A 12,091-nucleotide genomic window follows, 5' to 3' on the forward strand; every position below is an offset into this window, starting at 1 on the left:
CTCTCCTGGCGCGCCATCCCCCCGCCCAGGCTTGAGCGGCCCCGCCTCATCATTTTGATGACAACGTCTTCTCCGGTGTGGAGACACCGGGCCAGCAGGATGACGGAGAAGGCGCCTCGCCTTTTGGCGCCTAGGACACAGAAGCCTTCTGTGAGCAAGGCTTTTCCCAATGGAGAGGTCATCCGGTCCATAAGACCTAGCTATACTAACTGTTTCACTATAAAAGAAGTAAGACTATCTGTCAACTACAGAAAGCAACAATCAGCAACTCAATTCACTGCTGCTCTTACTATCTACTATGTACATATATACAGACTAACTGATATAACTGGGGAGGGGTGTCCAGGGGAAAGGGGCGATAGCAAGAGGAGGGGATAGGGGGAGAAAAGTGGGGCAGAGGGGGCACCAAGGAGGGGGGAGAGGGAGAGAGAATGGTTGGCGAGTGAGGAGCAAGGAGAGGAGGGTCAAAGAATGCAAAGGAGATCCAGAGCGAGTGTCGAGAGAGTAGAGTGCGTGCCGCGAGGTGGTTCAGCTAGCTAGAGTTCGCCACAGGTCACCAAGGGCTTCCAGGGCAAGTGGACAAAGACCCCAGGCCATGCTGGGCTTTTATTGTTCAGTTCCCGTCATAATGGCCCCAGGAGGCCACAGCAGCAGTGCAGACCAGCCATGTCCCCCGGGTCAGGTGTCATGAGGATGGGGCTCAGCTGCAGGTTTTGCCCTTAATGGTAGCAAAGCCAACACTTTATTTTCTAGGGCTCTTCCTGGGATCCTTACATGGCCGTGTGACCAAAAGCCTTCTGTTCCTGCGGTGACTAGAGATTAGTATTTGCTGAGTCAGAAGCTGGAGGACCCTTCAGAGCCCTCCCACATCTTAGCTGGGAACCTCTGATGATCTCACCTCAACACTTGTACCTTTTCTCCGTATGAAATGGACATACCACATCTCACCTGTGTGTAGGACACTTAGGGAACTTAGGAAAATTGAAAAAAAAATGGCATTTCCCAATTTTGCCATCCTAGAGAATCTTTATTAGAGTTAGGACACATCTCATTTCAGTCTTTTTTCTTTTATTTTTTTTCCTTTGATGTATTTCAGGTCATTTAACAAAATTCCATTCTCTTTGATGACTCCATATTTTGTTCTTACTGACTTTATAGCATCTAGAATGTCTTTAGGAAGTCTATAAGGAGACTTATTTACTGGAGAAAGTATCTCCAATTTCCATTGGGCTTCTGATTTTACAGGTAAAATGGTTTTATTGGAAAGCCTATCTCAGAATAGCATAGCAGAGACTGTGACCTGTCTCCCTGAGAGAGAGCTTGCTCCCCTCCCATCTGGTCAGCGTGGTGGTGGAGTGGAAGGACTGGGAGGGGAGCTAAGTGGGGATGTTAACTGTTCTGAGAGACACAGGGACACCCCCCGCCTTCCCCATCTAGAGACATCACAGGGCCCAGCCTGGTGCTCTCTCCCCAGTCCAGCACTGAAGGAGCTCCTAGCCCAGCCCCGCTCTCTCCCCAAGGCTGAGGTGGGGGTGACCGGGGCAGCCCCCTGGACCAGGGGGCTGCCCCTCAGCGGACAGAGAGGAGGCTGTTGAGCCAGTGTCCTTGCTGGGCTGGGTGGGCTGGGTATAACAGGAGCACTTCCTGGGTGTCCCTGCTGGGTGCTGGGTGCTGGGTGCTGGTGTCTGAGCCAGGCCACCACTCCCACCTTGCGACTCCCTCTGTCACTGCTGCTCCCACAGCCTCCCCCTGGGCCCTGCCCCTGGGCACAACTTGTGTCCTGCTGCCCCTGCTCTGTGCCTCCTTCCCTGAGGAGCTCTCACTCCCTGAGGGGACGGCCCTTCCCTCAGCCTCCTCCTGCACTGACTCTGTGGGGTCCTCATCCACCAGGAAGGCTGGTCTGGGAGTCCCCACAAGACCCTGCAGACCCCCTGGGTGAGGATGCTCATGGGGCAGAAAGGGAGGGAGGGTCTGGGGCAGTTCTCTTCCAGCCTGGAAGTTCCTGGTTGATGGAGGCGTCCTGTCCCCTGGGGGTCTGAGCATTCTCCTCTAGCTCTCAGGGCCATCTCAGTGCCTCCAGTCAGCTTCTGCAAGCTGGCACCCCCCTCTGCAGGGTGCTGTCTGCCCATGGTGCTAGGGTCCCCCCTCTCTGACCCCCTCACTCTCTGTCTCTCTCACTTCTCTGCTTACTGTTCTGGGGATGGGTTTGTGCTGGCAATGCAGACTGACTTAGCAGGAATATTGTGTTGATTTGCTGTCTATTCCCTGCCCAGCCACCCCAGCTTCCTCTCTGTAAAACAGAGCTTGGTGTTTGCTTTGTATCTTTCTCATGGGAAAGAATCCAGAGAAAATACTGTGTGTAAGGTTATCAGATAGAAAGTTTTCCAGAGGAGTGACAGATGACTCTTAATCTTTTATTTATTTTGGATCAAGACAGTGAGAAATTGAGACAAAATGCAAAGGTAGAGAAGGGGAGAGAGAGAGACCTGCAGACTTGCTTCAATCCATGTGAAGCTTCCCCCTGCAGGTGGGGACCAGGGGCTTGAACTCGGGTCCTTGCACACTGTAATGTATGCACTCAACCAAGTGCACCACCACCCACCACCGGGCCCCGTCTCTTAACTCTTCTCCATGCTTTAGTCCTTGACTGAGACTTACACTTCCCTGTCTCTGCTCAGTCCCCACTTCATCTGGTGACATGAGTATAGAGTCCAGGGGCCCTGGTGTCCCTGTTGGGCACAGAGATCCTGCAGTGACAGGAAGAGGAGGAGGCAGGGAGACAGGCCTGAGCAGCCAGCTGTGGGCCTGGGCCCTGACCATCAATGGTCAGCAGTACGAAAGGCTGCATGCTACCTCTTTTCATTTTTTAAATCTTTTGCTTTTATTTACTGTGTCCCACCTCCACCTTCGGTAGGCCTGTGGTAAGAACCACGCGTCCTGTGCTGTGATGGCACCTGCTCTATGCTGTAGCAAAGGCCAGGCTCGGGCAGGGAATTGGGAGGCGCTGTGGTGGCAGCCTCCCCTCTGAGCTTTCTGTTTCAGGATATTTCCTTTTTTGGGCAAACAACCTGGGTGTTGTTTGGAACATAAAAACTCCAGAGGCTGTGAACTTAAACCCTGCCATAGATTGGTACTCGGATCCAGGAAGTGAGCAAATTCCTCGAAGAGATGGATTCTGAAGAGCTTATAGACTAGTCTTAGCTGTAGGAAACCCCATCAAAAGAACTAGATTTGCCAAACTTTATCCTAGAAACACTTTTCTTCTTAGAAAGAACACTATTCAAATATAGAGGACACTTTTGGAAGAAAAGGGGTGTGTGTGTGTGTGTGTGTGTGTGTGTGTGTGCGTGTGTGTGTGTGTGTAGGTCAAATTGTGTGTGTCTTCACGGAATATTTTCATGTTACAGCTGTTCCCTCTCTTTACAAGCTCCTTCCCATTTCCACAATCAAATGTAGACGTCCTAAGTCAAAAGGACATCAGTCCAGGACACTTGAGTTTGTTGTTTTGTTGTCGTTGCGGTTGTTGTCTTTTGCCTCCAGAGTTATCGCAGGGGCTCGGTGCCAGTACTGTGAATCCACTGCTCCTGGCCCAGTTTTTTCCATTTTATTGTATAGGACAGAGAAACTGAGAGGGAAGGAGAAAGATAAATACCTGTAGACCTGCTTCGCCACTTGTGAAGCAGGCCCCCTACATGTGGGAAGCCAGGGGCAGGAAGACGGGTCGTGGGGTGGGTCCTTGCCCTTCGCGCTTCATCGGATACGCCACCACCCGGCCCCCACATTTGTTTCATTCAGAGAAATATTTCTGAGTATTCACAGATTCCCTCTCTATACTTCCCGCCACGTCAAGTTTACCGGGACACAGGCCTAAAAGCTCTGGGCGAGCAGCAGCGGGAGAATCCCACTGACACAGACCAGATCCCAGGACTCTGAGGAGGAGCTGGAGGACCACGGGGACACTCTGCTCCTGCCGCCTCTGCCTCTCAAGGCTGGCAGCAAAGAAGCGCTGTCTCCCCTTGTGGTCAGAGAGAAGCCCCCAGGCATCTCTCTTTGTCAGCAGCCATTCGTGCCTAGGTTGCTCCTTCAGAGGCCCTGGGAGGGAGGCTTTCCTAGAACTTGGGCCGAGCTGCTCCACACACAGAGACTAGGCCAGGCCCGCTCAGTCACACAGATGTGCCCCGGGAGCGGAAGGGCAGGCTTCTGTCCCATCAGCTGGCAAGAGCTGAGCCTGCCTCTACCAGAGACCTGCCTGCTGTGTCCCCGGGGACTGGGGCTCCTTCATCTTCTCACTGTCTCCCAGTGCTCCCCCCTCCAAGGGCTGCAGGCTCAGCAGGCTGACAGCAGAGCCGCTCACCTCCCTGGGCATCGCCTGGCCTGAGAGCTCTGTGTGTCTCCAGTGAGGAGATGCTGAGGGTGGGACTGGGGAAGTGAAGCTCGCAATGGATAACTGACCCTCGTCCAGGTTCACCCCTTTCCCGCCGCCAAGCCGACAGCTGAAAGAATGAACGTGCCGTAGGCTAGGAAGACAGTCTGCAAATATCATATACAGCAAGGACTGGCATTCACAGTGAAAGTAGGATCCTCAAAAAACGGAACAGGAAGAAAGCTGCCCCAGTAGAGACGGGCTGCTCGGAGGGCGCCCAGCTGAGAGGGCGCAGGCCTTGGCTGCCTGAGACCAGCTGCCGTCAGAGGCCCTGAACAGCCCCGGATGGCTCCTGTTCTCCCTCTCCCTCTCTCACCTCTCACGTTCATTTGATTTTATGAGAGAGAATGAAAGGGACAGAGAGGCCAGCTCTGCCATATGGCATTGTCTGAGATTGAGATTCAAATGAATATTTGGTTTCTTACAGGAAGCTGCTTTTCCTCTTTGTTTTTCCCCAGGGGGGAAAAATGTTCAGGATGACATAAACCACTGTGTAGTCAGTATAAACCTCAGTTCCAACCTGTGGGTACGTGTGTCATCATTCCTAGTAAAAAAAAAAAACACAACAGTATTTTGAACATGGAACTCTGGTGTTGGGAACTGTGATCCTGTTATCTTACAATCTTATTATTAAATCACTAATTTAAAAAAGTACTTTGAAATGTACATCAAGTCACATGCAGTGTTTCCTGGGTCTGTGGTTAGCCAATCAGAGATGAGAACAGGACAGAGGTCACAATGTGCGGATGTCTAGTGTTCCACCAGGCTAGACGAGACCAGTTTAGCGGGGCCGGCTTTGCCTCATTATTCCCAAGACCTACAGTCCAAATAACAAGCCTATTTAGCCTGTCTGTAAAAATAAATAAGACAGTAAGGGTTGTGATTCAGTATACTTCAAGGAAAGCTGGTCATTTTGACAGTTAAAGTTTTACCCTGTATGTAATCATGTGAAATTTGTTACTGCCACCCTTGGTAACAGTAGTCTGTTATCATGACTAGGTGCGGGAAGTGACAAAACAAATAAACAATTGAAACCCACTTCAGCAGCCCAGCCTAGTTGTTCACCTGGGCGATGTGTCTCCTCTGCTGAGCGCATGACCCAAGTTGCAGCACAGCGCTCACTGCACTGGGGGAAGCTTTCGTGCTGTGGTCTCTCTCCACCTCTCTCTTGCTCTCTCTCTCTGGAGATGACGGCTTAGAGCAGTGAAGCCCTGGCAACGAAGACATACATTACCAAAGAAAAGTCATTTTACCCTAAAGACCAGAAGAAATCTCATGGTCATGACTAACTCATAAATGCTGACTCCAAAAGGATCAGGGTTGCTTTCTGCATAACTGTCATCATCCTCGGATCCAGTGATCCTGTGATCATTTGCCAGCCGGTTCTATTCACTTCCATGAAGTGTGGTGTATTACTCTGTATTACCCTGTATTTCTTTGAGGACCAGAACCCCTCTTGATTTCTCTCTGTCTTATCAAATAAAATGGGGGGGGGGAAGAAGTGACTAAATAGAAATACCAAAATAAATGTTTTTTTATGACAAAATTGTATTCAGTAGAACAGCCAGCCCATGGCAGAGTTAGCTTAGCAGGATTAAATAGCCCCCTCCAGAGCTTGATGTCTTATAAGGCTCAATAGAAAAGTCCATGTGGGGGCTCAGTGGTGGCACACCTGGTTGAGCACACATGTTACAATGCACAAGGACCCAGGTTCGAGCCCCTGGTCCCCACCTGCTGGAGGAACACTTTGCAAGTGGTGAAGCAGGGCTGCAGGTGTCTCTCTCTCTCTCTCTCTCTCTCTCTCCCTATCTCCCCCTACCCTTTTGATTTCTGAGGGTGTCTATCCAATAAATAAAGATAATAAAAAATTAAAAAAAGAGAAAAGTCCATGTGAGGACACTTTTTTAAAATCACTGAGTATGAAATATTTCTCTTATCTCAGAGGGAAAACACTTGGCCCTTCTAATTTCACTGTGACTTCTTCCATGCACACTAGAAGACTTGGCAGTTTACAGCTCTTCCTCTCAAAGAGCAAGGAGTGTGCGATTTCTCAGAGTGCAAACTCTGTGCGCGAGCCCTCTGGGATTGTTTGTTTAGACCTTTAGCTGCAGCTCAGCTTCATGGGGTCCTTGAATTTGTGTTTTGCTAAGTTGCACTTTATTCCCCAAAATGATGAATCCAAGTACATAATGCCTGTAAGAGACTTTTTAAAACTTCTGCCTGGAACATCCTGGGATAAGATGCGGGTGCCAGGTGTGGACAGTCACCAGGACTTCTGCACATAGGACAGGTCCTTGGCTGTGTCTGGCTGCAAAACGGTCCTCACACAGACGGGCATGGAGCTCTGTTACTATAAGCATGATCCAGGCTCAAGCCCCACCTTCACCAATTGGCAGAAGCATCGGTGCTGTTTCTTTCTCTCTCCTTCACTTGTTCTTAGCACCTCTGCCTCTCTGGGTTTATTTGAAGAAAAGAAAGGTTAGCTCAGAGCAGGGAAGCCCCAGATATTTATGTGCTTTGTATAGATTCATGAACCCTGTGCGCTACTGACTAGACACTCCCTGATTTGAGGTTCATATATTTTATTTTTGATTTCGTGATTAATCTAGGACAAATCACTGTACCTTTTACTATAGTTCTCATAGAAAAAAAAAGAAAAGAAAACACAGCTCAAAGGGGTTTAATGAGAACTTCTTTGTTCACATTCCTGAAGAACACAGAGCTAGAATCAGCTGCAGGAGGATTACTACATACTTACAGATGTCAAGTGAGCAGACAGACACTCAGCTGCATGAGTGACTGCCAGCTGCAGTGCTGCTTTTACCTCTCCCAGCCCAGAACAGGCACTGGCTTCTCCAGCCGGACTCCAGCACAGTGTGTATGTAGCTCAGCACAGAGATGCCAGTTGGTATGGTCTGATCATTCTAAGCTGTTATTTATCACAGAGCTCAACGAGCAATGGTGATAAGGAGCATTTAAGTCCCTCGGTGCCCATTGCATCTAGTCGTCAATATTCGGTGAATGTGGGTCATACATAGGCTTATCCCTTAAGCAGTGGATATGCCCAAGGCTATAGTGAAGTCCCCTGACTCTGCCCACTGCTGTTCCCCAGAGTTCTCTGTATCCCATAGGTAAGTGGGGAAAGGATTTCACTGCCTCCCTGAGACTGGGACATCCCAGAAGAGAATGGCTGCCAAGGAATTATCAGCAATAACCACACTGAGGGTAACTGTCTGTGGGGAGCATAGCTGACTCCTGCAGCGGAAACGTCTCCCTTTTCCACTTCCGACATTATCCCCATTTGTAGTGATCTGTTGCAGTGTGGTGTGCTGGTGTTCAGTGTGGTGGGCTTGAGTTATGATTGCAACAGTCCTTGGATCTCCTCTCCTTCCTTCTGTGTTTGCTGACAGAATTCAAGAGAAGCCTCCCTGGCCTGTTGGGAAGACAAATGCTTTTATAATCAGTATGGGCATTATACTCATGTTTCAGAGGTGATGGTGGGTTACTGGCTCCAAAGGGATAAAGAGAGGAGAGATCCCACTTAAGGAAACCAGGGAGGATTTGAACTTGTAACATGTTGTGTCCAGTGTGGAAGGAAGGAAATGAAGAGCTCACCAAGCAAGTGGGCTGCCCTTTGGGCATCTAAGCCTGCATTCAGCATTCCTACTAAAAGCCCCTGTCTCCAGTGTCTCCAGCCCAGAGCTGTGCCAGTCGGCAGGCATCGCGTAACCTGCTTGTGCATAGTTGTCTTCCAAAGCCTGGTTGAGCGAGGCTGCATTTAATGCAACCTGTGACATGAACACTTTTTCTCTTCTTTCTTATCTTCCTTGAGCAATCATAATTGCTCCCCCAGGGAATCCTCCAGAATGTTCAGCATCACCCCTGTAAATGTAGGCTATTTTCTAGCCCAAGTTGAGCACAATAAAATGCAATCAAAATGCAGACCCACAAAATGTACTAATGATTGAAGTAGGTTGTTTAATGGGCGATGCTAAGCCTAGATTTCATTTTGGTTATGTTAATATTGTTTTACAATGTTAGAAGATTTCACCTCTTGGGCATCGTGAAACAGGCCTGCAGGTGTCTGTCTTTCAGTCTCCCTGTCCTCTCTCAGTTTCTTTCTATGCTGGGAATTATGTGGAATTGTACCCCTCTTATCTCAAAATCTGGTAGATTATTGAATCACTAATAATAGAAAAATTAAAACAGAACCTAGATATAGACCAGGGTCTATGTGCACATGTATACATAAGTTGGGGGAAAATACATACCTTAAAGTAAAAGTGTTGAATAGTCTGCAGTGACTAAGTAAGTGCAGCAAGCCAGTAGAAAGACACCATAAGGTACTTAAGCAGATAGTTTCTACTTAGAACTAGACACCCTCCTGCCCTACTCCCTATTTCACTTCCCTCAATCACTCTTAAGTCCAGCCATGTCAGATAAAGCAAGGACTGCCAAAGCTGGATAAGGGCAAGAGACCAGCACCCTTCAACGATGGCCCTTTTGGTCACTACCAGGCCACCCCATCATCTGGGGCCCTAGTCGGAGAATCTTTGGATTCCCATATACGTATGATGGGCCTAGACCGCTAAGAGATCCCACTTTCCATCATCACTGGTCATCTCCATCAGGAACAACATCCTAAACCCTCTTGTGGGCCTCTACAGGACCTTGCCCACAATGCAGAACAACAGTGGTAGAGATTACTCCAACATATGGGTCAACACACTCTACCACTCCAGGAAGACGGGTCCTGAAGTGAGTGCAGCCTGGAATGTTCCCAGCGGTGACCATGGACTGTGAGCTCAGACCGACAGGGATGCAGAGGTCACACAGGCTCCTATGCTAAATATGAATAGACACGGGCCCTCAGTCACATTGATGGGGTTTACTAGTAATGGGATTTATAGACTTTGCCCATATTTGGGAGCTACTCTCTACCGTTCTCCAGCTTTCGAGTCCTGTTCTCAACTTTTGACACCATCTTCCCAGACAACACTGCTAAGCTACCTGCATGTTAGATGTTGTGCTCAGTGAAAAATTAGGAAAGTCACGGGACCCTCAGAACACACCTAAAGTAGACTTCCTAGCTTCTTCCAACATGAAGACCCCCAAATGTCAAGTGCTGTACTTTCACTTTTAAGTTCCTCATTATTAAATGGTTTGTTCTGCTTTATATCTTAATGCTTTTTCAGTGACCAAGTTGCAGATGCTACCGTGATGCCAGCCTGATTTCCCAGGGCAGACGAACTCACCAGTGTGTCCTGGAACCCCACCTCTCCAGAACTCTATCCCAGTAGGGAAAGATAGAGACAGGCTGGGAGTATGGATCGACCTGTCAACACCCATGTCCAGCGGAGAAGCAGTTACAGAAGCCAGACCTCCGACCTTCTGCTTCCCATAAAGATCTTTGGTCCATACTTCCAGAGGGATTAAGAATAGGGAAACTTCCAATGGAGGGGAAGGGATATGGAATTCTGGTGGTGGGAATTGTATGTCATTGTAACCTTCTTCTACCACAATCTTGTCAATAATTATTAAATCACTAATAAAACATTAAGAGAAAAAAAAGTAGGAAATAGATGCTGGTTGTAGTGGATTCATAGTGCCAACACTGGTGGCAGTAAAAAATAAAACAGAACACTTGTTTTGTGGTTTCTGCATTTCCACCATGCTTCCATACTTAGTCAATACCAGTGTCCCACCCTGCAGTGACCTTCATCCCAGTGGTGACATGGTGACACAGCACATAAAAGGATACCCATCCTCCACATTTTGACGATCTTCTACTTCTTACACTCTAGTTTAATCAACTGAATATATCATTGGAGATAGTTGAAAAACAGAGTTCTCAAATTGATACAAACCATTCTCGTCTATTACACCTCATTCCCTATATCAAATTAAAGTGGCTGAGGCAATGTCCCAGGAGAAAAGAAAGAAGAAAAAGTGGGAACCAGAATGTGGTGCACTAGGTTCCGCACAGATTTACTAAGCACAAGGATCCCCACAAGGAGCTGGGTTCCAGTTCTCGTTCCCACGTGTAGCGGGGACACTTCACAAGCAGTGAAGCAGGTCTGCAGGTGTCTTGTTTTTCTGTCTTCCTATCCCCCCCCCTCCCAATTTCTTTCTGTTCTATCAAATAAAATGGAAAAAAGGAAGAAATGGCCTCTGGGAACAGTAGATTCATAGTGCTGGCACCAAGGCTCCAGCGATAACCCTGGAGGCAAGTAGATAAACTAATCAAAGTATTAAATGAGTTCCAGGTAAGTATAGTAATCCTCCCACATTTAGGAGTTGGGCGGTAGCACAGCTGGTTAAGCGCAGGTGGTGCTAAGCGCAAGGACCAACATAAGGATCCCGGTTCAAGCCCCCGGCTCCCCACCTGCAGGGGAGTCGCTTCACAAGTGGTGAAGCAGGTCTGCAGGTGTCTGTCTTTCTCTCCCCCTCTCTGTCTTCCCCTCCTCTCTCCATTTCTCTCTGTCCTATCCAACAACAACAACGACAACAAAAACAAAAAATAAAGTCAACAAAAGAGAATAAAAAATATTTAAAAAATTATTACATGATTTTACATATCATGTCACACACACACACATGTGCTTTGTTGCTGTTAATTGAGATTCAAGTATGGGTTCTGCAAACATAGCACAACCCTTCACAATTTTGAAACTAAAGTTAAAATCTCTAATGTTTAAAAATATGTTGAGAGGTCAGAATGATGTAGTAAAATTGTGTGAGGATAGATAATAAAAAGGTTTTCTTTGTCTATGATGCTAGAATTAAAAAACAAATTGATGGATACCTTGGGAAGACAGACAGACAGCTATGCAGACCTGTCTGCGGTATATATAGTCTAATATTGAAGTGGATATTGGGCTGGGGACGCACCATTATACTTATGCAGAAGACTTCCATGCCCGAGGCTCTGTGGTCCCAGGTTCAATACCTGGCACCAGTCTAAGGCACAACTCTGAATGCTCTGAGATCACATGTATACGCTCTGTGCAAGACTCGGGGCCCAGCTTGTTAGCTGTCACTGGACTCAATTGAGAATCACTGCTATTCGGATTTCAAGGAAACGGGAGCACTATGTACAGCTATTGGAGAATATTTTGAGCGTATGGGTTTTCCTCAAAGGGATGATGTCTTATCTTTCTCTCCCCCTCTCTGTCTTCCCCTCCTCTCTCCATTTCTCTGTCTTATCTAACAACGATGACATCAATAACAATAACTACAACAACAATAAAAAGGGCAACAAAAAGGAAAATAAAATTTTTAAAAAGGCCATTGTGATAAATAGTTCAAGAACATGGGAACAAAAAACACTCCTTATGTACAGAAAAAAGGAAACTCAGTAGATTCAAATTTAAAATAATTTATTAAAAGCTAGGGGATATTGTTATATTTTACAGAAATAAACTGCTAAGAACGGTTCTAAAAATTAGAAGAGAAATGTACTTACAGTAAAAATGGTTTATAATTCCTATACTTAAATTATGTTTGGGGAAAGGGAAATGCATTTTAAATGGTTTATAGCCAATCACTTTTTTGTATTTATCAATTTAAATCCTGTGGGTTTTTTATCTCAATATCAAATTTTATAGTCTTTAAATAAATTCATTTTATTAAAATTAAAAAAGGGATGACCTCAGATATTAAACAAAT

General features: G+C 47.1%; 1 long non-coding RNA gene across 1 annotated transcript in view; it reads left to right on the forward strand.

Annotated features, from left to right (window-relative positions):
* The window catches only part of LOC132534766 (uncharacterized), a 152,494-nt gene extending 142,447 nt beyond the window's left edge, over positions 1-10,047 (forward strand). Inside the window, exon 5 of the long non-coding RNA XR_009546481.1 lies at positions 9,619-10,047. This is a non-coding gene — a long non-coding RNA (uncharacterized LOC132534766). The remainder of the gene's footprint in view (positions 1-9,618) is intronic.
* The last annotated feature ends 2,044 nt before the right edge of the window (positions 10,048-12,091 follow it).

Source organism: Erinaceus europaeus, chromosome 19 (genome assembly GCF_950295315.1).
Source record: "Erinaceus europaeus chromosome 19, mEriEur2.1, whole genome shotgun sequence".
In the NCBI taxonomy this organism is placed as follows: Eukaryota; Metazoa; Chordata; class Mammalia; order Eulipotyphla; family Erinaceidae; genus Erinaceus; species Erinaceus europaeus.